The sequence below is a fragment of the Vanessa atalanta genome, chromosome 24, assembly GCF_905147765.1.
Source record: "Vanessa atalanta chromosome 24, ilVanAtal1.2, whole genome shotgun sequence".
In the NCBI taxonomy this organism is placed as follows: Eukaryota; Metazoa; Arthropoda; class Insecta; order Lepidoptera; family Nymphalidae; genus Vanessa; species Vanessa atalanta.
In genome coordinates, this window is record NC_061894.1 from 7,435,041 (window position 1) to 7,462,899 (window position 27,859).

General features: G+C 33.6%; 2 protein-coding genes across 2 annotated transcripts in view; one reads left to right on the forward strand and one right to left on the reverse strand.

Annotated features, from left to right (window-relative positions):
- Positions 1 to 27,859, reverse strand: part of LOC125073547 — a 102,763-nt gene that overhangs the window by 15,821 nt on the left and 59,083 nt on the right. The window lies entirely within an intron of this gene.
- The window catches only part of LOC125073445, a 244,942-nt gene continuing 236,085 nt past the window's right edge, over positions 19,003 to 27,859 (forward strand). Inside the window, exon 1 of the mRNA XM_047684276.1 lies at positions 19,003 to 19,246. The gene's annotated coding sequence lies outside the window, so the exon portion shown is untranslated. The remainder of the gene's footprint in view (positions 19,247 to 27,859) is intronic.

Sequence of the window (27,859 nt, forward strand, 5' to 3'; positions counted from 1 at the left end):
TCCGCACGCTTCCTATAGGACGTCGATGATTCTATGCGTTCACGCATGTGTCAATAAAAACTAAATACGAGCCAATCGGATCAAAGATATACGAATGTTTATATTACAAACAAAAATAAGTTTCAATTTTTTTCTATTAAAATTCAGAAATTCTGTTCATCGCATCTGTTCGTATAAACTTGTTAAGAGGTGAATAAATTATTTTAAAGGTAAAATCGTAGTCAATTATTGATGTTCGAAGGCTTAATGCATCTCAATTCAATTTCTGTCTCAATTCCAAGTTACGAAATCAAGCAGGATTTATTTTTGACGCAAAACGTCGCGTTTTTTTTTTATTTCAGGCAAGTTAAGACAGAGTTTCTCTTGGCGTTTGATGGCATTTGGAATGACCTAATGCTGGTGTGCCTAATTGAAAATGGTTTCATATAACTTTCCTTCTTTTCTAATGCGAATTCAGGAGAGTACGAGAAGTGCATGTGAAAACAATTCTGCGACCTGTCCAAAAACAACTGTCGCAGTGGGTTAAACCTCTATTGAAGCTGGTTGAGTTGACTCATGGGCCGAATATAATACGAATATTTCCACTGCAAAAAATAAATATGTAGGTAAAAATTCTTATATTTATTTAAAATTAACACGCTCGATCAATTGAGCCACCTGTATATGGCCATCACTGTCCTTAGTGAACAGTGTCGTCAGAATATTCAACTATTCCTTTACGTCGCCAATGCGCCACCAACTTTGGATACTTAAATGTCACTTGTGTCTGGAATACAACAATATTATAATTGCTTGGTGCTAAAATATATGATGAGTGAGTTGTACCTATCTACAAGGACACAAAGTCTTACCACCATATATAATCTTCATAATATCATTATTGTTAGTACCTATCTTATTTTTCAAGAAAATCTCAATATATCACAGCGGGCATCCTAAATCTATAATACAGTAAAGGTATAGTTTTTGTTACTGTGCGCCATGGATTACAACGAAAAAAATAAAAATTAAAACGTATCAGTGACGTAAACGTATACATGTGTAGTTACACGCTCGAGTAAGTTTATTTTACTAGTACATTACGTTTACGTGGAAAGTAAATATTGATTTATGAAAATATTTTTTAAACGTAAGGCGATTTAAAGTTTTAAATCACTATTCGGAGAGCATTTATTGGATCCGTATGTTTACAAAGCCTGACCGCTGAACCGGTAAATTGTCGATGAGTTCTCGGCAGTAAGTGATTTTTCAGCAATAACTCAATTGATTTGAGGTCCGGCAATTATTAAATGTATTTCGAATGTGCCACGTATAATTGGACGTGCGACACGCACGAACGGATTTAAAGGTTGTTTTATATATAAACATAAGCGTGTAACGCTCATTTTTCTGTTCAGTAATAGTTGTTACGGCGTTTATTTATTTGCACGCTTTTCTCGTGAAACTTTGCGAGAGAATATTGGCAAAATTTTTGTTATTAAATTGGAAATACAACAGTGCTTAAATTATTCCACATCTTCGCTTAAATTCAATTAGAGAGCAAAAATCAAGCGCTGTAAGAGTAAGTCTGAAAATTGTGCTTCTATTACGAATTTCAAATTTTACTTTGGATTCATTTCTTGGTTCATAATCCAATTCTGATTTCAGTGACTCACCTTTAGCGGTATAACTAGCGGTACAATATTTAATATATATTAAAACGTATTTAGAATACTATTTTTATAAATAAATACTATTTTTGTTGACAAAAATCCGAGTGTTATGGCAATCGTTTGATAAGGACCTAAGATAAGACATCACCATTTTTCTATTTTGATGAACGCAGACACAATAGATTACGTTTAAAAATCAGACTAAAGGATTAATTGTTATATTGTGTTGCCATGAAAGTCCTTGCAATCCCTTTAAAGAAAGGCTTCATTTAGCATATGTTATATAATATGTAATCTCTTTTCATTCATTAATATCCGTACTTGTACAACCGAAGCTTGGCATAACTTTTCGAACGACATATTAGTCATACTTTACGTATTAGTAAGTGAATTATCTTGTGGCATAACATCAAAACTTAAGACCATATTTTAGTAATTTTGTCGTTATTAACGCTTATAAATTCATACCTTTTGATGTACCTAGTAATAATATATTTTGTTACAAAATTGAGTCTCAAGTGAAGTTGAAGTTTTTTCACCTTCATTTATGTATTGAAAAATAATGAAAATGATAACTTGAATAATGTTATCAAGGTCGAACTTCGAACAGAAACTGATATCGTCCTGACCAAATTTCAGTCACGGCGGAAATCTGAGAGTAGCAAATCGCCCAAAGAGATATAGTGCGTTAGAATATACGCAACCACAAATGCACTGCCTATTTCATATCTTGTTATCCGATGGGACAATTCAACAATATCCGAGGAATTTCATCCGTTTTGAATGCAATACTACTAACTTTATATCTAGAATTTTCAGGCACAGAATTTTCTGGATAGATATATCTTTTTATCTTCTTTTTTATAAAACACGACGGATGAGAAAAAAGGCAATCTAATATAGTCAGTCCATAGTCATTGCCTCTGTTAGAAATTTTATCCTTGAGATCTAAGAAGTCTTAGTGCATATAGTCACACTGGCTCACTCACCTCATTTCTGTTTGACCTTAAAATATATAATGAGTGGGTGGTACATACCTTAGCTTGCACATAACACTTCACTCCCATGTTTATTTATTTACAATTAAGACCTCAGTGCTTAAAGTTTGTAAAACTAATTCCAAGGCCAAATAGGCGGTAATCGTAACCTGTTAAGAAGGCACCTTAAATACCTAAAACGTAACTCGGCACACGTATATTATAAATCGAAGCATTATGTTAAGTTACTGAACTTCCGTAATTTAATATTGTTACAGAGAAATTCACAGCAATGTTACAAATATGTTACGGATTTAATAAACTAGATGACGTCGGTATATTGGTCCATATATCAAGAAATAGGTCAGGCAGGTAAACTCAGGGCGCGGTCTTAGATACGGCGATAAATTAATACCTTATAGACATTTTATTAGCAATATCAGGATTATTCAAGATAAGTGGGCGTATATTCAAACGATTTTATATATGAAAGATCCACAAACTCAGTAAGTTTTTAATTAAACACATCAGTTACATAGATATATTCACAATAGTCATCAATATCGATTCGTTAATAAATCATAAACACAAACACAAACGTGGTGCGCGGGAAATTTTGAATGTGACTCTCGATCCAAGATGGCTGCCGCGTTACCCTCGACGCGACGGTTCACTAGAGCGCCGTTCAACTCCCCTTGACACTTTTTTCCAACCAGTATGAGTAAACAAAATGGCGCATCATGCGCCGTCAACCTTATAACTTATTTTAATATTTTTTTAATTATATCTACAAATTTAAGAAAATATTCGTGTGGTTTGTTTTAATTATTTGTAATGTTTTCGTGGAAAATTAGACAAATACAGCAATATTAAAATAATACTATGGCGTATCGATCTCGTTTCTTAATCTTTCATTGATTAATCACGAAATCTCAGTTACGATAACACTTAAAAACTTGATATTTGGCAGGTAGGTTCCTTATGGGTTGTAGACACCCGCTAAGAATTTTAACTCCATCCCTAAGGGGGTATAACAGGTGTTGGAATTTTTTATGAGAGCCCTATGTTTTTGAAGTTTAACTTGAGTTAAAAATGTATGCTCTATAGATGGTGGGGAGGTGTACCATATATGTTTCTTTAGAAATGAACCCCCTTTTAGGGTTAAAACTGGGGATGCTAGTATAATGAATATAATTGTTAGTGATTCATATATCTATATTATTTAATCAACGGAAATTAGTATCTACTGAATTTCGTGCTAATTCTTCTTGGTAAAATACAATCAGAAACACTGGTAGTTTAAGATTTAATTTTAATTTCCAAAATAAAAGTGCTTTTAAAGCTCGTAATTATAGAGCAATTTAAGAACATAATTATACCAATAAACATACAACCAAGCTTTGAGTTAAAGAGACCCAACAAGAAACTGAAAAGCGTCTTTAAACTAATTTAAATATATTTAAAATAAGATACTTTTTTAAGTTTATTTGAAATCACTAACAGCCTTCGTCCTCTTTCAATCAAAGCTCAATATATAAATACTTTGCTCTTTTTCATTTCATTTAAAAAAAAAAAAATATTTATACTACATTTCACATATACAATACTAACATCATTAATCGTCTATGTCGATAAAATAATTGTCCTCAAATATATTATTTCATTATCATCCTCTTGCCCTTATCCCAATTTTACTCGGGGTCGGCGCAGCATATCTTCTTCTTCCATACTTCTCTGTCGGACGTCATCTTACTAGGAACATTCTTTCTAACCATTTCGTCACACAATTCATCCATCGTTTCTTGGGTCATCCCCTATTCTCAAAACTTCATTATAATAAATTTAAATATATTTTAAATTAAATGTCGTGCCAAATCGCTGGAACTCACACCGCTAATTATTTGGAACTAAAACAATGTTTTCATACAGTTATACGAATGGAACCGAATAATGTGATCGCTGAAGTAATGCACGATTACCTAGATTTACTTAAGCTTGGAGCGTTGTTGTTGTGAAATTAGACGTTTGGGTCGGCACTAACTTGACAAGTACAAAAACTTTGTAAATTAAACACTTTCCTTATCTATACTAATATGACAAAGAAATTAATTTGTTTATTTGGTTAAATAACTTGGTTGTAGGGCTTTGTTTAAATCCGTCTGGCTAGGTACCACACACTCATCAGATAATCTGCCACCAAAGAACAGTACTCAGTATTGTTCTGTTCCGGTGAGTAAGTCAGTGTAACTACAAGCACAAGGGACATAACAACTTAGTTAATTGGGGTATAACCTATGACTTTCCTCAATAAATGGATTTTCTAATACTGAGATATTTTTTCAAATTAGACCAGTAATTCTTGAGAATAGCGCATTCAAATAATTAAACAAGTCTCTTCAGCAATATTATGGACCACCATACCAATAATGGTGACTAGTCCCCACTACCTATAAACATTGGTATTGAAAAAAATATTAATCATTCCTCAAATCACCAACGCCACCTTTACGAATTAAGATGTTATGTCCCTTGTGCTTGTAGTTATACTGGTCCCATCAACCTTGAAATTGTAACAAAAATACTAAGTATTCCTATTTGACGATTGAATATATGACGACTATACCACCAGGTACAGTTTGAAGCGTCAACAGCGCAATGGTTTACGGGCCGCCCAGTGATGTAAAAAGTCGCAGGATTGATCCTGACCCCTTGGACTATTGTCGTCCCCACTCCTAACACAAGTGATAAGCTTAACAGGAGCTAAATAGGTATATTATTGATGCCTTTATTAATATAGGGCATTACTAAATTTTCTTTATTTTGTTTTTAATTATAGCCCATCAGTGGTACATTTAAAGCTACGATAACTTGCATAGGTACATAAATACGTACACACTAAGTTTGGTTATATTTATATAATATATTAATAACTTATCAACTAAGACGGAGTATTATAACAAGGTACGTGTACATTAATCGGTTCACTGGTTTCATTAAAGGATTAATTTAATATCGGCATACGGGTAGAGACTCATACCGCGCTGAGACCATATCTAATTGAAATATACTAAGATAATAAGATAATATAATTTGAGAATTAATAAATGAAAAACTATTATATTTATTAATAATATATTAAATAATAATATACTTTAAGATAATTTTAGGTTATTTGAATTGGGCTTGTTAATTATAAAAAAAAAGTATTAAAACGAAGTCTCTTACCGCTATCAGTTTTCCCTGCCAGTATGCTTAGATCCTTAAAATAACGCTTAAAAGGAAACAATCGGGAGGAAACCTGCATGTATCTAATTTCAACGAACGAAATTCTGCGTGGTAGAATATGCTCCAAAACTTCTCCTCGAAGGAAGAAGAGACCTTAGTCCAGCAGTGGGAAATTTACAGGCTGTTAATGTGTGTGGAATTAAAATGCACAGATAAAACAAATGTTACAAATTTGTGCACAAAAGACTTATCGATTAAATAGCTATCTATCTCTTTCAGACAACCTTTGGGTTGAGAGCTTGAAGTTGAATAAAGCATTTGGTGGTATGGCTTTATGTAAGCCTGTAGGTGGATACCACAAGCTCATCAGATATTCTACCGCCAAGCCAATACTCAGTATTGTGGTTGTTAGTGCAACTACTGGCATAGAACATAGCATCTTAGTTCCGAAGGTTGGTGGCGATTTGCCGATGTAAGGAATGATTATTATTTTTTAATAAAAGACAAAAAATTAATAGAAATGTTTTGAATTTTGGTTAGTTTCTCCATCTAATACGATATATTACTTTCATGGGTACGAAAATAAACTTAAATTCTTACAAAATGAAATTTCAAGCTGATTTTATCCGGAAATATACTTCATCGGAAAAAGATTTGACTGAAACGTACATATCAACGACAGTCAAAATCGTTATAACGTCGAATGTATTTCTTAATGACACTTTAGTAAGTTTAAATCGCAAATCTGAATCGAAACCTATTTTCAAACAGTTAAACGATCCTCGTTTTGTTTGATAACGGTTGAATTCGCAAAATTCTCGCTGATTTAGCACTTCTGATGTGAATTCGGGATATTCCCTAGAGAGGTGACCGAATGACTTAGTTCCCTTTGTTTTTCAAAGATTTATTTCAAACTTGTTCGAGTAATTTGTGTTGATACAAATTTGAATTAAATATCATATTTGTTTCACTTGTCGAATAAGATGTATTATAACATAAAGCTAATTTTAAAGAATTACTTATTATGAAAAAATCCTCGTAAGTAAATTAAGCGTGTGACTTCTTGAAGGGGAGGTCAGTAGGTTACCCTTACAAGGTTACAGCTCCTGATGCTCTGGGCTTAAATCTAGCAATTGGATTTTTTTTCTGATAATAATTTTATTTGGTTCAGTAGCACCTCGTAATTTGTAAGTACGTGTTTTTTATACTTGAGCCATTGTTATTAAGTCTGAAGTCCAGTAGTACAGGACTGAAGTTCTATCAGACTTTGAGAGTAAGAATTAGACTGAGTACTAGTACTAGTGTTCTATTATATGCCTACCAAATATAGACGGACATAACGCAACATATACTGTAAACTAAAATCTATACTAATATTCTAAATGTGAAAATAAGAGTCTGTCTATCACAACCAAAACACCAACCAGAATTTGATAAAATTTGGTTTGAAACAAGCTTGAACTCCAAAGGAACACATAGGCTACTTTTTATGTTTCTAGAGCCGAGATGGCCCAGTGGTTAGAACGCGTGCATCTTAACCGATGATTTCGAGTTCAAACCCAGGTAGACACCACTGAATTTTCATGTGCTTAATTTGTGTTTATAACTCATCTCGTGCTCGGTGATGAAGGAAAACATTGTGAGGAAACCTGCATGTGTCTAAGTTCAACGAAATTCTGCCAGATGTATATTCCGTCAATCCGCATTGGAACAGCGTGGTGGAATATTCTCCAAACCTTCTCCTCAAAAGGAGAGGAGGCCTTTAGCCCAGCAGTGGGGAATTAACAGGCTATTAATGCTAAAATGCTACCTTTTATGCCTAATATCAGAAGCCACGGGTGTCAGCTAGTACTACATATAACAATATGATGGATATTAAGAAATGCATTAATGAATTTTCTTTATACTTACATTGGGGACAACTTAATTTACCCCACCATCCAACTACAAGTTGAAAATTCTTTCACAACTTAGTGTACGCTGTTACAACAAAATTCCAGAGAGCAACTTCATAATGTTTCAATTTCCAAAAATAGTTGTGGATTCTTTATGTTATATTTATACCTTTATCTGATCCGATGTTAATTTGAGAGCTATTTGAATTTTCCAAGCAGATCTTTCGAATTTTCTTGCTTAAACCTAAATTACAAAGTTTTTTGGAGAATTTGAATATTCATCATTATTTTAAACTATGAATTGGTGCTATTATTCATTTCGGATATATACTCAATATTTCTTGAAAGAAAATGTCTATGGGCAGTGGCACTTACCACTGGTTTGGCTTTTGCCCACTTTCTCTGGTTTTTTCTCTGGCTTAGGTCACCTATGCCTAAAAAAAAGAGCCAAAATCTTTCATAGAAATTTCGATCAATTTTCTCCATTTTAAAACAAGTAGAAAACTTAACTGCTTATTTAATGCATCATGTTCATCTTATATTTATTTTAAGCTCATAACATTCTTCAATTCTTTTAAATTTTTTTATTACTTCAATCTAGATTTATTTGTTTGTGTCGAAACTATCTGTGTTCCAAATTTCCAAATGATTGGTTGAGGTAGTTCAAAAAGTTAAAATGGCTCAAACAAGTTCGAATAAAATTTATACTAGAATTGGAATGTTCAAACCGTTTTAAAATAATTCTGTTGTCTACTGTTTAAGCTGAGCGGTTTCCACTGATTAGCAGTCAAGTGAGAGACTCAATCCGTATGTTGCAGTTGTCTCGACCGAGTATCAAAATTATCCTCTGAGAGTTGGTCAATTAGGTAGCCTGCCTAATTACGAGTCCTAGTAAATGAACGAATTTATGTTAATTTATTTTATATTATGTTACGATAATGCCGTAACTCAGCGCAACATTACACTCGTTGCGCGGAGCACGCATGAAACGCGCCATAAAAATTGGAGCAATAGAGATAGTTCTATATCCAAGAAAATAATTTATAAAATAAATTAACAAATTATTGAACTTCAGGTGAATTAAATTAAAAGGTAATTATTGTTTATAATATAATAATAATAATCCTTCATAGGGCACGGTATTTTCCATAAGAAGATTATACAGCTCACCTAGCATGATCAATTACACAAAAAACACATGAAAAATGACTGTGGTGAATGTTATTGTCTGAACTAATACTTTTTGACTTCAAGGCAGGATATATTATATAAATAAATATTGGAAAACATCACATATTCACTGCTAATAGACATTTTCGTTCATAAAATATTGAGTATATATCCAAAATGAATAAGAGCACCAATTCATAGTTTAAAATAATGACGAATATTCAAATTCTCTAAAAAACTTTGTAATTTAGGTTTAAGCAAGAAAATTTAAGAATTAAATTAAAAGGTAATTATTGTTTATAAGTAGCTGTAATGTGTGCTTAAAGGAGTAGTTTTGTTGCTTAGTGCTCAACGCAGTTCCAGTGCCAGTTCTCACTTTGGACTCAAAACTTCAGAGGAATTCTCATTTATCGTCCCTAACAGGTAGACTCAGTTCCGCAGTATACGCGGTTAGAAAAGTTAGAGAACTAATTGACGTTGAAACTGCTCGATTAGTATACTTCGGTTACTTTCATAGTATTAAGCTTTTTGGCAGATTGCTTTGAGGTAACGCAACAGATTTTGCTTCATTTGATTTTTGTTTTCATACTGATAAAAAGAGATGTCCGGTCTTTTTATAATCTTGGAGTTCGAGACTCCTTTGTTGTTTTTAATAAAGTTGGTATACTTGCAGTTGATTCAAAATATGTTTATAACAGTGTTATGGTAATTCATAATAATAAAGATCTTTTTGAAAGAAACAGTGACAGTCATTGTATAGACACGAGGAGGAAAGGTAAACTAATATCAGCTAGTTCCCGACTTCGCAAAGTTAATACATCCTTCATAAGGCACGGTATTTTCCATAATAAAACAGCTCATCTAGCATGATCAATTACACAAAAAACACATGAAAAATGACTGTGGTGAATGTTATTGTCTGAACTAATACTTTTTGACTTCAAGGCAGGCTATATTATATAAATAAATATTGTAAAATATCACATACATGACTCGGATCGCAATGTAAGTAGCTAAAGCACTTGTGTTATGGAAAATCAGAAGTAATGACGGCACCACAAACAACCAGCCCCAAGACAACATAGAAAACTAATTAACTTTTTCTACTCGACTCGGCCGGGAATCGAACCCGGGACCTCGGAGTGGCGTACCCATAAAAACCGGTGTATACACTACTTGACCATGGAGGTCGTCGTACATATATAATTGTATTTGGCTAACATAACTTTGTATTTTAAATGTTGAAAACGAGTAACTACTGAGTTTCTTGCCGGTTCTTCTCGGTAGAATCAACATTCTGAACCGGTGGTAGCTTCACTTAATAGAAATTGACTATTTGAATGTCTGAAGTAAAAGCCTGCTTGAACAGAGTATATTTTGATTTTGATTTTTAATTTTGAATTCGTAACGTATATAACATGACATAAATAAAGTTTTCTCTCAACAATGTTGGTGGCTCCTGCGAATCTTCAATGTCGATAAGAAAAGATTGTGCTAGCCGGAGGACAAAACTGACGCTGAATGATATGTCAATAAAATGCTTTTATATTACGATATTCGCAGTTCGATTCCAGATTAAATGAGATCTAAAAGTATGGTTGTAATCTACAATCCTTTTTCATCTCGGCTACATTTTTAGGGTTCAGCGACCATAGAATTATTTTATATATTATTTCAGTCACCTGTTAAGGTCTCGGTACCGGATTTAAAAGCCCAAGAATAAATATTGGGGTTTATTCCACCACGCTGCATCATGCGGATTGGTGGATGCACACGTGGCAAATTTCTTCACGATGTTTTCTTACACCGCTGAGAATTTGTTTTTGTGCTATTAGAAACGCATATTACTCGTAAGCTCATGAGAATTCAGAACTGCTTATACTTGTTCTAACCTTAGGGCCTTATCAGCTTACTGGTCAACGTTATTTATAGGTAAAAATAACGGTAGCAATGTTTTGATATCAGTTAGCAGAGAATAGCTGACGGTTTTCATTGATTGAACCACTATTTCATCAGCCGAAACGGAGTTTTTCATAATTTCACGACTTACCGCTGCAGATAATCTGTAAGAGAGAAGAATCTCTAAGCTTTAAAATTCAAGATGCTAAAATTGTGGAGCCTCAAAATCAAGGAACATTTCGTTTGAAATCTATTTCACCACGAAGATCGGTTCCGTTATTATGGGATATATACAGGATTGATCTATCATAATATGTATGCAGGAAATATTTAAAATATAACAAATTCATTCTGATTAAAGAGCCGAGGTGGCCCCGTGGTCAGTGGTGATTGCGGCTTCAAGCCCAGAAAAGATCCACAGGTAACCTGCATGTGTATAATTTCAACAAAATTTTGCTATATGTGTATCCAACAACCCGCTTTGGAGCAGCGTGGTGGAATATGCTCGAAACCTTCTCCTCAAACGGAGAGGAGGCCTTAGCCCAGCCGTGGGATACAGGCTGTTACTGTGAATTCTGGACTATCGTAACCAAAATCATAATAAAAGCTTTTTACAAATATGCTTACTTTATATATGGCCTTTATAATAAGTTCTACTTATTCGCTGTAATTAAAAACAGTTTTAATTTCGTGCAAAAAAAAAAATTATTACCATAAAATAGTTATTATTATTATTATTAAAATAAAAGTATTGTTTTTGCTTTCCTCACTCCGATTACGTTCACTCAAAGATTTAAATATTCACAAGTAAAATATGTAATAAAATAAACATTATTAAATAAGATAAAGTTTGAAGATATGATACGATTTATATACCAGCTGTGCCCGCGACTTCGTGAGCGTTGTTTGAACTTAAGTTATTTGGATATTGTAGCATGATTTTATTTTTATTCTATATATAATTCTAAAATAAAAGCGTAAAGTAGCCTAAGTTACTCCTTATTACATCCGCTATCAGCCAGTGAAAGTCCCGTCGAAATCGGTTCAGCCGTTCCAGAGATTAGCCGGAACAAACAGACAGACAGACAGACAGACAGAAAGACAGACAGACAGATAGACAAAAATTGTAAAAAATGTTATTAAGGTATATGTACCGTGTATACATACATATACATTTAATAAAAATGGGTTATTTTTATATTACAAACAGACACTCCAATTTTATTATATGTATAGATTAGAACCGTTTGACAAAAATGTCTAACTTCATAAAACAAATTCGTACTCATAATTTTCTCAGAAATATAACGTCAAAAACAAATTCACATGTATGTACTCGTGTGCGATACACGCACACATACAAATAACATATCCTTCAACTTATGATGACTTTGATTACAATCTTGATAGAATTTTTGTACTTTTCCGCCGTCGCTTTTCAATAGAACATATCCTTATTCCATTTCTCGGGTACAATAGAGGAAGAAGGGTGATTCCGATGACGTACACGCATCTTCGACTTGCACGTACAGTACGTGATAGAGCGTTAATTAAATTGTATGCAATCAATAGATATTTTGTACACGATATATAATATCTATAATAACTCTGTCTGTTTGTTTATCTGTATATTTGTCTGTCTGTCTGTAGCTGATATATATGACGAAGTGGCTTGTCCCAGCTTGTCTTTAAAAAACTTGACGTCAGCATTGCTGACGTCACGAATGTCAGGGTTTGGATTTCTGTAATTTCTCCAAGGTATGAAATTAAACGCAGGAAATAATCTTCTTTAATTTCTTCCAAGCTGAGGAGGACCCATTGCTTCAACGGCTTGAACAAGCTTTTCGATACCGGCGGGCGCTCGGCCTTTTATAACAATATTGGGTGGGGAACTATTCACTCAATATAACACCTATTTATGGACGGTAAAATATTTCAGACTAATTTAACATCTCATAATTCACTAAATATTATTAATTCAATAATCAAACAGTTTTCAATCATTAAAATAATCATTTCCGGATACGTGATTCTCTTTTTCTTTTCTTTCTTGTTTTTCTTGGAATTCTTTGCTTCGCTTTCAAGAATATTCGAAGATAAATTAGTCTTTCTGTCCTATCGAATGTATCTTTGCAAGAACAAAAGAACGCGCCATATATATATAGTCCCCAGCACCGACAGACATTATTAGGACGGAAAGAAATATGAAACACTCCTTCATCTTCATCGGCAATGTGCCAACGACCTTGGGAACATAGATGTTATGCCCCTTGTGTCTGTAATTACACTGATTTAGTTACTCTTCAAACGGAAGCCATTTTTTTTGGAACAGATAGCAAACGAACCCTAGGCTCACCTGAAGACAAGTGAGTACTAACGCCCGTGTACATTTGCAACATCTGGGTGATTGCAGGGGCGTTGTCTGCCTTTAAGAAATAAAAAGCAGGTTCCACGAGGGTTTGCGTGAGGTGGGATATGCCTTAAATATCGCGCTGTTGTGGATTCTCTGATGGTACCCACATAGATTACGCAAATATGTATATCAAAGTTTTGATAAATTTTCACTCTTTATGGTCACGTGTTAATTTCAATTGATTTTTATTTTAAAAGTCAAAAATCTTTATTCTGTTGTAAAAAAAACAGAATTATTAACCCTTAGCAGTGGCTAGTACTAACAGTATGTCCGTCACAACTAGAGTTTACTTGTATTTTATATTTTTACGAAAGTACAAAACTACTACTAAAGTACTCTTCAAAATACGAGTATTATATACGTGTGTATGTATGTATTACGTCTGAATATGTGTGCGTGATTAATGTATACGTATCTATTAAAAAAGTTATATCGACTTCCATGTTGAAAGAAAACTCCATTATTTAATAAAAACAACAGTAATGATTCATTCAACAGTCTTTAATGTAGGGTCCAGACGTGCGCTATATGCTGTCGTGAAACAGTGAGGTCTTAATTCAATTTTTTTAAGTCTCATGACATTTAACACATGTACCTGGTATTCAGCATCGAATTGATTGAAAGTAGTAACGTTATGTTTATTGTTCATATTGAACTATTTGTAAGAAGCTAATCGCATAGCGTCATGTTTGGTATTACGAGTACAAACGAACGCAGGAGTTGTGGATGTGAAATGATGAGGCTTGAATTAACTTGATCCACGCAAGTCTGGAGCCTGCATAAGTTTATACATCAGCCGAAATTATAATTCGACCAAATCCTTTATTTAAATTTAAACATCAGTTCACGGTTTCTCAGAAAAAGCTCCCAATTATAAACTTATTGAAATTAATAAAGAGATAGTTTAGTAGAATTTAAGCATGCACTTCAATTATGCTTTTGACTGCAGAAGCTAAATTCTTGATAGGAAGTATCTCTTCAAAGAGAAACGGAATCGAACAAAAAAAAAAGTACAAGAGAATTCTGCCAAAAATACTTGCAGAGCGATTACGTTCTGCTCAAAATCATTATTTTAATATCCTCTGCACTATATAATTTCAAGAGATATGTACCTGTCGAGATGGCCCAGTGGTTAGAACGCGTGCATCTTAACCGATGATTTCGGGTTCAAACCCAGGCAGGCACCACTGATATTTCATGTGCTTAATTTGTGTTTATAATTCATCTCGTGCTCGGCGGTGAAGGAAAACATCGTGAGGAAACCTGCATGTGTCTAATTTCAAAGAAATTCTGCCACATGTGTATTCCACCAACCCGTATTGGAGCAGCGTGGTGGAATATGCTCCAAACCTTCTCTTCAAAGGGAGAGGAGGCCTTTATCCCAGCAGTGGGATATTTACGGGCTGCTAATGCTAAAAAAATAATAACTGTCGTCGATTACGAATAAATAAAATTTTCATTTGATTTTGTTGTATCTGTGGGGTGAACGCCGTGACGTAATGAGTCACGTGGTCGGAATCGTTTCAAGGGACAAGTGCCACATTTTTAATTTTTTGAGAGCGGTGAGTCGGAAGCTATATTTCATTAAAGAGAGCGATACAGTTCAACTCTGAGGGTTATAATATACCTACTTTATAATTTGTGATTGCTGATTACCTATATAAAATACAAGAATAATCAAACTGTAAACACTATACCCGAAGCTCCTACCGGTGACTGGCGTGCCGCTGATCTATCACAGTCGTTGTCATACATAAATGTACCTAGAAATAAAAACGCCATGCAATCTTCGCCATCGCCCCCTATTCCCTTGTGTGTGTGGTGTCTATGCTTCGTTGCTACTTGTTCTTACAAATTGAGATAACGCCATCGCCCATTTAATCGGCCTTTATAACTTTATACTTTTTTAATAAATACAATTTCACCACGGCTTACCAAATAACATTCTTTTTAATATAAATAAAATTACTTATCAGATAAACGATATATCAGAACTCTACATTTGAGTGTCGTCTTGTCAGGAAGATGTAGCTTTTGAACCATGTAAGGGTGTGTGAAATTTTTATACGAGCACTATCACGTATTTCTGTTCAATGTATGCAATTATGTAGAGACATTAATTTCTCATTTGGGGTTCTCGGTAAGAACACTTGGGGGTAAGTGAGCTTAAATTGGTGGGAAGGCTTCTTAAAATGCAAGTCCGTCTGAAGAGGTTACACTCACTCATCAGATATTCTCTCGACAAATACAAAAAAATACAATTGTTATATTCCAGTTTGGAGGGTAAGTGAGTCAGTATATCTACAGGAACAAGGACCATAAAATCTTAGCTACCAAGTTTAGTGGCCATTTGCCGATGTAGAGAATGTTTAGTATTTCTAACAGCTCTAATCTTCATGGTGGTGATCATTTTTATCAGATAACCCATTTGGCACACTATAAAGAAAGAGCGGCAGTTATATATAAGTTATTAGGTTCGAGGATCTTACTTATTAATATGTACCGTAGGCTGATTCTTCCCTCGAGTAAAAATTACGAAACTATCTCTACCAAAATAAACAAAAAACCATTACCAAAACTACATTGGCAAAATATGCCAAATATGTTGCCAATAATGCGTCAAAACCTTATTTGAAGACCAGAAAAAAAAAGACGGGCATCAAAAAAAGCAGTATGGTCTCATGAATAAACCCCAAAAATGCAAGATGCCTTACAAACATTTACGTTAGAAGCAAAGACAATAAAGCATAATCTTGCTTAGATATTAGTCATTAAATAACAATTGGCTTAGCAGACTAGTCGTCAAACCAAACAGAGATTTATTCTACCCTTTAGTGCGATGCCAGTACTTTTTTAATCAAGAATGGAGAGACAGACAAACAAATGGATTCCCTGATGATAAGTAATCACAACTGCTAATAAACCAATGTTTATGTAATAAATAAAATAAAAAAAATAAAATAAAATAAAAAAAATAAAATAAAAAAAATATTTGCCTTTTTTTATTTATAATACACAGGGAGCCAGGCCAATGTCCCTGGTTAATTATTCCTTCTCGAGAACTAAGATATGTCTCTTGTGCCCGAAATTACACCGGCTCACTCACCCTCCAAACCGAAGTATAGCAATATTAAGGATCGCGGCTTGGCGGTGGAATATCTAATGAGTGAGTGGAACCTATCCAGACGAACTTGTGCCACCACCAGCTTTAACACTAAGTAAAAAATAATTAAAATATTCAAACGAAATAAATGAAATGAAACCTTTTTAAATCGTCAGTAAAACGATTTTACTTGTATTCAATGTGAAGGGAGTTATCGGCTTACCTACAGTTGATTGCTATTTGGGTCCGATATTAACACTTCATTTTATTGTTAAATTTATGTGTATAATATAAAAGCATTACTCCAACTTAATGATTGTCAAATTAAAAACTACCGCCGGTTCGGAGAAGATAATCCCCGACATGAAAAGAATCGGCGAAAGACAATCAGTGGCTCACCTCCGCCCTTAGACCTTGGTGCTGTAAGAAATATTATCCATCGTTAAAACGCTGCCTCCAAAGCCCTAACACCGAACGCTTCGACTTCAAGTTCAATAGAGCTCAGTAGAGTTAGCGAGTCGGGTAGAGACCCAAAGATTGTCTGAAAGACTTTTTATTAATTGCCTCTCTTTTATTAAGAAATATTAATCAGGCTGTTAAACTTTTAAATAGCTTCCTACTTTGTTGTCGAGATGTGGACATATTTTGTGATCCCTTTTATACTATATTCACACAATTTTATACATATTCCACCAAGCCGCACTGGTGCAGCGTGGTGGAATATGCTCCTTCCTCCCTCCTCAAAGGGAAAGGAGGCCTTAGCCCAGCAGTGGGAAATTTACAGGCTGTTAATGTATGCAAAGTATATGTATTATTCTATACTTTCGTATAACATAATACATCTACATCTACAGAAATAAAAATATTATTCCTCCATTACACTAACCCGTGTAGCTAATTTAAACAAACACGACTCTACATGTATAAAATATGGTTTAACATGTGATATAAATTTATTAATTAGAACAGATTAGTGCTTAAGTAATTTTATTATTCAAAATTAAATTTAAATATCTAGAGTTTATCGCCCAGATTTGAATGCACGATCTTTGGTTTAGATTAACGTGTTCGATACGCAAGGATCCTTTGGGGAAATTATTGACTGATTAGTTATATCAATAAAAAAAAAAATCATTAATATGTTATTTAATCGAGAGAAAAGTTTAAAGTGAGTTTAGAACTTAATTATAAAATTTGGCAATTAAAAAGTTATCTATTTAGATTATTTTATATTTAAAAGGACATACATACATTTTCATTAACAGCCTGTAAATTTTCCACTGCTGGGCTAAGGTCTCCGCTCCCTTTGAGGAGAAGGTTTGGAGCATATTCCACCACGTTGCTCCAATGCGGGCATACAAATTTGGTAGTTTTTTTTTTTAATTAGATACATGCAGGTATCTTTACGATATTTTCCTTCACCACCGGGCACGAGATGAATTGTAACACAAATTAAGCACATGAAAATTCAGCGCTGCTTGCCTAGGGGTTTGAACCCCTAGGCAAGTAGCGCAATCATAGGTTAAGATGCACGCGTTCTAACCACCATGACCATGTCGGCTCATGAAAAAAGTAACTTCTGACATTCTTGTTTTCTCGATTATCGGTAAAATCTAACTTAATTCTGTAACATGGCGATTAAAAAGTTACATATTAAGCTCGTGACAGAGACTGAGCTTTACATTAAAACCTTCTTAAAATAAATAATATTTTGATTTTGAACTGTATGTGATACTATGTTAGTTATGACTTCTTATTTTGGTAACTTCATTTATTAAAAAATTTAAAGCTCATGATAAACAAGGCATATAACTCAATACAAGATTATATTAATATACGAGACAAAAAAGCGTGAACTTAACTATATGCAGGATATATAAATAAATAATTCTTTATTGACATACTCCGTAATCACAATGGTGGAAAAGAGTAACTACTGAGTTTCTAGCCGGTTCTTCTCGGTAGAATCTACGTTCCGTACCGGTGGCAGCTTTACATTTAATTCAACACGTGCTTGTATAAGCTTATTTGAATAAAGAATGGTTTGATTTTGATTTTATAATTTCGTTTGTATTCAAAATATGTATGACGCTAAGTATTAATATTAAATACTAATATAATTATAAATAAATATATTATATAATAATATTAGATACGACTTCCGTGGTCGTGTAGTGTGTACACGACCGGTTTTCATGGGTACGCCACTCCGAGTTCGATTCCCGGCCGAGAGTATGTAGAAAAAATTCATTAGTTTTCTATGTTGTCTTGGGTCTGGGTGTTTGTGGTACCGTCGTTACTTCTGATTTTCCATAACACAAGTGCTTTAGCTACTTACATTGGGATCAGAGTAATGTATGTGATGTTGTACAATACTTAAAAAATATTAAAAAAAAAAAATAATAATAAAATTATTAGATCTTTATCGTCTTATATATAGTAAGATCAATTTTATAAAGTATCAGAAACTGTAACTTTTCAAGCGATATCTTCAAATTTCCATGATACTTGCAACGCATGTGTGTGTCCCGTTATAGACATTCGACATTCCTTATGTATTCAGCAGTTTTCTGAAGCAACAGACAGAGATAAAATATATCTCGATCTCGCCCACGCACTTCAGAAGAACGTAATATTTTCAGAGAACTTCCCTTTCAGTTACGTCCCGACTGCCAACGGGATAGGACGTGTCTGGTTGGACAGTACCGCGTTCGAAATTCGGAAAAAACCCTCTCGTAACTTTTTCAAATTCCGTGCCGTGATTTGTGTACAGTGAAGTTTGGAAGTGTAAATTGTTATTTTGTGATCGTTGCCAATAATTTAAGATGAAAATAGTCTTGAAATATTTTAGCCGAGGACGCTAACTACCGTTAGCCCAGTTAAGAAACTCATCGAATGATCAGATTTTTTGTGTGAGTATTTTTTTTCTAATTTAGTAGTTACAAGAAATTAATGAGATATTTTATGAGTTATAAACGTTAAATGTAACGCTGCGTGAATAACACGATAACGTCTAAATATTTTAATGACATATTTGGAGACGAAAATAGTTCGCTAATTTTATAGTAAGGAATACTTTGTTTTTTTTTTTTATCGAGACAATAATTGTAGTTATTTCTATTCATACTCTGTTCCGTTTTTAACTACATTAACAAACAACGAACAATATAACTGTTAATTATAACGTTGTAATAACGATTAATTTAACTGTTATTTTATAAAACACACACACACACACACATTTCACTATTGCTAAGCTTAACTTTTTAATTTATCTATAATTATGAGAGTAAAATTGCAATTAAAATATTTAATTACATTAAAACTCTGTATCCAAATTTAATTTAATTTAATTTAAAAATAAAAGGTCAATGATTTATTGGTTAATACAGTTTTAATTAAAAAGCGAAAAGACGGATTATCGGGACATTACTAAAACTCTGATGTTTCGGTTAAAATTAAGAGAGAATTTTCGAAACTAAATAGTATTTGGTAATGATCTTAGGTATTAAATTATGAATACGTTTAATTAGAAATTATGAATATTTGAGACGGGATTTTTTTGATTTATCGGGACGTTAAATTTTGGCGGGACTTTCAACTATTTAGTATCAAAGATTCCATGATTTTTAATCTATTGTATTTAAAATAATCTTCATTTTAATATCATGATATTGTGCGAGTTTTAATTTATTTTTAAGATTTTTTTTTTTATTAATTTTAAGTATAAGAAATAATTGAATGTTATATATTTTTATCGTTATTTTTAAAATCGTTATTTGAATTAAACCACTTTGTTTCGATATTATATACTGTTTGACAATTTTTCGTTTTAATTTTCGTAAAAAAAAAAAAAATATTTTATAAAAACTGAAACGTTTCATTTTATACATCGTATATAACTATTCAAGTTTTCACACTTTACTGAAGTAGGCTCTAACATGTAATTGAATATTCTCGTTCCGAGAGCAATGCTAAGAAATAGTTTTAGTTACGACTGTGAACTATTTTACACTGACTAACTTATTGACGGACCGACACTTAAGGACTACTTTGTATTTAATTTTAATGGGTAGACGTGCCAGCAAAGTAAACCGATGGTAAGTGACCGTTACCGTTGACATTGAAAGATTAAGATAAACTACCAATTCTTAATGTAGATCATATAAACATACATGAAATTCTTACTATTCTCTTATTTAAATACGTAGAAACGAACTAATATTATAAATGCGAAAGTAACTCTGTCTGTTGCTCTTTCACGGTCAAACTACTGAAACGAATTTGATGAAATTTTGTATGAACCAAGTTTGAACTCTAATAAAGGACGTAGATTACTTTATTATACCTAACGCCTGACGAATAAGCTTTAAAACGCGATTAAAGACGCGGACGACAACACATCGCTATAATATTTTATCCAGTAACACGGTTTTAAATATTTTTTTTTTAATTTATATATACCGTCGTAATAGTTGTTATATAATCGTATATATATAATATATACGTAATGATATCACGAATATAAAGAAAATTCTTTTGGATATAAAAGTAATACTACAAAAAAAAACTTACATATACATTAAATTACATTACATATAAAGAAAATAATAGGCTGTGATTGTTATATTACATAGAGCTTTGAGGAAAGCTCGTTGCTGAAGCTCCTCTTTGCAAATTTGTTTCGTAACAATTTATTTTGACTATATGTCTCTTTCTTAGAAATTTCAATGAATATTTAAACTGGCTTGTTAGGTCAGTTTCTTCACGGTTCTTGTCTACAGAAACCATCTTCTGAACCGGTTTTAGCGAAATGATTTTAATATTATATTTATGACTGTCTGCCTTTGCTAAAATTTTACAATCTGCGTAACAAGTACCGTAACCGCTCTAGTACCTGTGTTAGGGAATTCTGCCAACAAAAATATTTTCATACGTACCGATATCAGGCAGTCCTGGTCCAAATCTGGTCAACTCTTCTATCAATACACTAAGCTGATTCAAAATAAAGGAATAAAGGCAGTGGATGATGTATGTGTGCATATGTTACGTTTATATGTGTGAACTTTATGCTGTATGTAGTGTAAATATCGATATGTGTATGTCCGTATTCTCAGGGTGGTCGCAAGTTTAAACAACGATATTAGAACAGAATAGAATAGAGTAGAATAAGTTTTATTCGGGAACATGTACACGTCTACAAATTAAAGAAATAGACAAAAAAGCATAAGAAAAAAAAATTTAAAGTAATCTTAACAAATCTTAAAAGAGAAAACAAAACAACATACAATCATTAAAAAAAAACAATATACCTAAAATGATGAAAAGAAGGATAATAAAAAACTATAATAAAGCATGAAAAAAAAACATTAGGTAATGAAAATAAAATGCTTATCTATCTGGTGGTTATATAATGGTGCAATGTCCCCGTAAAGGAATGTCCCTCAGTTATGATAGGAGTTTTCCCTCCAAAACTGGTTTTCAGTGACATCCATTTCTTTTTCTTTTTCTACGGAAGGTAGCAACTTACTGTTGGTACAAAAAATATTTGAAAAAAAAAAAAAAAATAAGGAATGAGAAAAATAAGGAATAAAAATATTCTTCCAGATTCATTTATTAACACTATTTTCACATTTATTTTACCCACTAATCCGTGTTTGACAATAATAATACATCCCGTGTTATCCAAGTCCGGCCTATAATTGTAATTATTTTAAAAATAATTACAATTATAACAAAACACTGCCGCCGCGTTCGATTTCTTGACATTATTTTTCTTACCGGCCAGACTCAGACATTCGGTAAGTATTAATCGTGAATAATTAAAATATTACATTACAACATATTCTAAATTAAATTGTTCTAATAAATTATAGTTATACAATGTGTAAAAAAACTAACTGTAACTCTAAATGTATTTTAATATGTGTGTATATTATGTTTGTAAGATAGAGTTTGATGTTATACAAAGAGACGGAGACACGGAAGGAAGTAATCCAGACGGGTAGTATTTAATAAGTAACGCATATTAAATGTTACAAGCTTAAGCTTATTAAAATATCGTTAGCGGGGACATGAAATTCACGCTTGTCATTTCAATAGTCAAAATTCAAACCGGATGAAACTACGAAGCGTATTAACTTATTTAACAATATTATGTACTAAAACCTTCGCCAAAACGCACTGGTTTTATGTATGTATGTCCGTTTTATGGCTTTCGATGAAGCCTTACGATAAGAGCCGAGATGGCCCAGTGGTTAGGACGCGTACATCTTAACCGATGATTTCGGGTTCAAACCCAGGCAGCCACTACTGAATTTTCATGTGCTTAATCTGTGTTTATAATTCATCTCGTGCTCGGCGGTGAAGTAAAATATCGTGAGGAAACCTGCATGTGTCTAATTTCAATGCCAAATGTGTATTCCACCAACCCGCATTGGAGCAGCGTGGTGGAATATGCTCCAAACCTTCTCCTCAATGGGAGAGGAGGCCTTAGCCCAGCAGTGGGAAATTTACAGACTGCTAATGTAATGTAATGTAATGTTACAGTATATCATTTATTAGTATAGATAAAAACGAATTATTATTCTTGATTCTAGAAATCTCAGTCAAATTCAAAATATAAATTAGTCAAGTAGGCTTTTACAATTATTTTACAAAAACATATTAAGTGAAGCTACCGCCGGTTTGGAATGTAGATTCTACCGAGAAGAACCGGCTAGAAACTCGGTAGTTACTCTTTTCCAAAATTTTAAATATAAGTACTGTTAGTTAAATACATTTACATTATTAGTCAACAAGTATTAGCTCCACGTTTTTTTATCATCTATATAATATTTTGTTGAATAATACGTTTTATTTATTAAAATATTTTTTACAAATTATTTGAATTTATGAATCGGCAAAGTTAAAAATATCTGCGGTACTTTATAATAAAAACAGAATACCATGAAGAAAAAAGGGAAAAAAGGTCCCCAAGAAGGAAAAAGGTGATTTTTAACCGTAGACTGCTGGTTCATAGTTCAAGAATATGTATCATTTATCTTCGTGGTAGGGCTTTGTGTAAGCTGAGTAGGTACCACCCACTCATCAGATATTCAACCAAACAACAATACTAGCAAGCGTAACTTTAGGCACAAGGGACATAACATCTTAACTTCCGGTTGTGCTTTGATGACGTAAATATTGGTTAATATTTTTGCGGCAATGTCTATTAGTGGTGGTAACTATTTACCATCCGGTGATCCATGTGCATGTCTACCTAACTATATAAAAATGCAATTTTAGGTAACAGTAAATTAAAACATAAGAAAACCTATTATCTGATACAAGAATTGTGGTATAAGGTCTTAACCACTTAAAGAGGAAAAGACTCCATTGTCCATCAGTGGGATACTTTTTAATTTACGTGCAATAGGTGATCGAGTTTAAATACATAGTTTTCCATCTCAAGAAACTAATTCTTGTAAAAAAACAGCATTGTAAAACTATGCGAGTTTCTTGCCGTTCCTTCTCGCTGGAGGCTGCTTTCCGAAACGGTGGTAGTATTATAATATTGACGATTCAAAAATGCTTCGTTGTGAAGTTTACTTGAATAAACTTGATTTGATTTTGATTAAACACACAACCTTTAGTTAATATACATATGTGCTAACCACTGGGATACTACGGCTTATCACAAATGTAATTTGTGTTTAATTCAAGCGTGATTCTTTGATCTCCGAATTTCTAGAGATTCTTAGACACATTGATTATCGATCGTAGCCCTTATGTCATTACAAATAGAGTACATTCCGGCATGTCTTGATAAATTACAGGGGAAATTTCATTTGTTTGTGATTTAAGATCGAAATCACCTGTGCGAGGCGAAAGAGAGCACGATGTGTCAGTATTGAAATTCAATGTTATATTTACGTGATTTAACGGCTGTGACATGTCTTCGTTATATTTCGTCCGCACAGATGTGTCCGTCGCTTTATAAATCACATTCGTATTGCCTTTAACTTTATATAGAACTAAGACCTCCGCCCAAAATTGACATTTCATTTGACATTGATTCGCGTAGAGCGGCAAAAATCGAAATGAAAATATTCTTTATTTAAGTTGGTTCATAAAATAAATAAATATTGGACAACATCACATACATTACCCTGATCCCAATGTAAGAAGCTAAAGCACTTGTGTTATGGAAATCAGAAGTAACGACGGTACCACAAACACCCAGACCCAAGACAACATAGAAAACTAATGAACTTTTTCTACATCGACTCGGCCGGGAATCGAACCCGGGACCTCAGAGTGGCGTACCCATGAAAACCGGTGTACACACTACTCGACCACGGAGGTCGTCAATAAAAGCACATTTGAATCGTCATGTTATAGAGTTTAGTTAAAATATTAAGTTACCGGTTCGGAAAAAAAATCTACTGAGAAAAACGCTCAAGAAACTCAGTAGTTACTCCTTACCACCATTTTAGTTACAGAGTATGTCAGTAAAGTAAGGTTTGAAAACCTCTTCCTCTCCCCTCCCTTTGAGGAGAAGGTTTTGGAGCATATTCCACCACGCTGCTCCAATGCGGGTTGGTGGAATACACATGTGGCAGAATTTCGTTGAAATTAGACACATGCATCCTCACGATGTTTTCCTTCACCGCCGAACACGAGATGAATTATAAACACAAATTAAGCACATGAAAATTCAGTGGTGCCTGCCTGGGTTTGAACCCGAAATAATCGGTTAAGATGCACGCGTTCCAACCAATGGGCCACCTCGACGTGCATGCTCCTAATATTATCCTTATATGAGGAGAAGACCAGTAATTTTTTTTCACATATACGCAATCGCGTACTATATACAGTATTTATAGTCGTTATTAATGCTTGTAATGTACCAAAAATAGTTGGATATAACCAAAGAAATAAATTCGAGTAAGTTCAACGAGAGGCGGACGCACGGAGGACTTACTCTGTGGAGATAAATCCCTTCCCATAAGAGGCGAAGTGTGCGGATCACTTTGGAAACTCTTGACTTTTTTTTTGAGAATTGTTTGTCGAAGCAAACGTTGCGCTTGTGGACTTACATGGCGAAAATAAAATGTGTTTTATTTTTCATCCTCAAGTAAATTATAAAGGAAATCATTCCTAGGCTTGGTTTGCCAGTGGTAACTACCGGGATACCCACTTATCTGTCCCTTTTTAAAAAAAAAAATACGAATATTAATGACTTGGTGTTTATCCCATGAAGATCTATTGCCAGTGTGGTTAAAAAGATAGATATATGCAGATTACGGAAAACATACTTTATTATCTGTGATGAGGTATTAACTTTACGTATTAACTTGTTACGTTTTTAAGCTTATAAAGGTCTCTACATATAAAAAAAACTGTTCACATTTAAGTTACACTAATTGTTAAATTATATTTAAGTAATATTTTCACACTGTTACAATATTGACAGCCTGTAAATTTCCCACTGCGCTGAGGCCTCCTCTTCCATTGAGGAGAAAGGTAGGATCATATTCCACCACGCTGCTCTAATGCACGACACGTACAGTTTTTCTAACGATGTTTTCCTTCACCGCCGAGCACGAGATGAATTATAAACACAAATTAAGCACATGAAAATTCAGTAGTGTTTGCCTGGGTTTGAACCCGAAATCATCGGTTAAGATGCACGCGTTCTAACCACTGGGCCATCTCGGCTCTTTATTCATTCATTAGTACTATTATTGCTAATTATTAAAAATACTAGCAGGTAGCCCACGGAACACGGAACCACGCGGTTATTAAAAATAATTATTCGGAATTTCGTGGCAGGTTTTGTTATGATTTTATTTCTTTGTAAACTGCAAGTTACTCATCTACATTCGGCGCCAAAACGATGAAACCTTATTTAAATGAAATTTTTAATGTCAAATTACAACATTAGTTCAGTTAGAATTGCAATTTGTCGATAACAATTTACTTTGATTTCGTTAAAGTTTTTAATTTTTAGGGTTCCGTAGCCAATTGATAAAAAACCGAAACCTTATAGATTCGTCATGTCTGTCTGTCAGTCTAAACGAAACTTCATAAACATAAACCTGGTGAGTCCGACTCGCACTTGGCCGCTTTTTTATTTTCGTATACATCCATAGTACCGCTCTCTGACCAGCCAGCAACTTTTTTCCGCTCTCTAAAATAAATTCTAATAAATTTAAATTAAGAATCCTCTATATTTTTCTTCACATCTACGGCTGGAGCTCTTCAAAATGGTACCGCTTTTGTGTGCTATCGACCCACAAGATAAAAATCAGCCATTAATATATAAGATATGAAGTATATAAATTACATAAATAACATGCCATCAAAATATTGACCAGTGGCACTGTACCTTGGACTAGCGTTATCACATCTCTGAACTTCTAAGCTCAATTTGAGCTTAGTAAGCACGAGATCTTGTCTCAAAAATAATAGATATAAAACAAACAAGAAATACAAAAAAAAGAACTCACACTGAATTCAAAGAAAATTTCTACAATAATAAATTCACATAACAATAAAAGTCGCGCTTTGAAATTGTTACCATCAACAGAACTGGCTCGTTACAGCCCTTGTCTAGAACCAGGCTTGACAGCGAGCACTTTTGTTTCATCCACTCGCCTTCAATCGCGGCAAACTTTTGATATGTTTTATTAATTAATGCTGTACTTCTTTTGACGGCCGAAGAATAGTTTTTCAAAGGCAAGAATATATTCTACTTCGTGTGGTATTCGTGCTGGGCTATCTGATTAGGTTACTGTGAGTTTTAATATTGTATCCATACAACAGCAATTCTGTGTATGGATGGCTTTTTCAAGGTCATTAAATTTTGCTAACCATCAGATTATTCAAAACTGCCTAGCTGGTTTAGTTGGCTAGATATAAGGACGTAGATATCGAGGTCTTGAGTTCGAATCCCAAGTCGGACCGATAAAAAGTTTTCGAGTTTTGCTATCGAAAATTTTCATGAAATTGGAAGTGTGTGTGGGCTCCGAAAACTTAAAGCCGTTGGTCCTGCGCTTCAACTATTTCGTGTCTGATTTGCCGTCCCTTCGGAACGTGGGTGTGACGTAGTTGACACAGAAAATGCGTTTTAGCTCATGTCTGTGCACTATAATACATCCAGCATTGGTTGATCACTCGTGAGATTGCGCCGTGACCGAAATCTGCCAAATGAGATCACTAAAAAAGGTCTTAGAGTATCTTAATCCAATCTAGTAACCAAAATAAAAATGCCCATGATATTCTGTCCAAGTATTGCTGAAGAGGATTACAATTTCGAGATTTTGTTTGTATATTTCAAATAACTAAAATATAATTATTATTGTACATGTAACATGGAAAAAAAAAGTATCCAGCTGAGTTTCTTCCGCCGGTTCTTTTCAGGTCCGAGGTGTTAAATTCCGAACCGGTGGTAGATTTTTGACTATCAATAAGCAAGTGTAAACACTTCTATATTGAATAAAGATTTTTGACTTTGACTTTGACTTTGACTTGTCTAATTC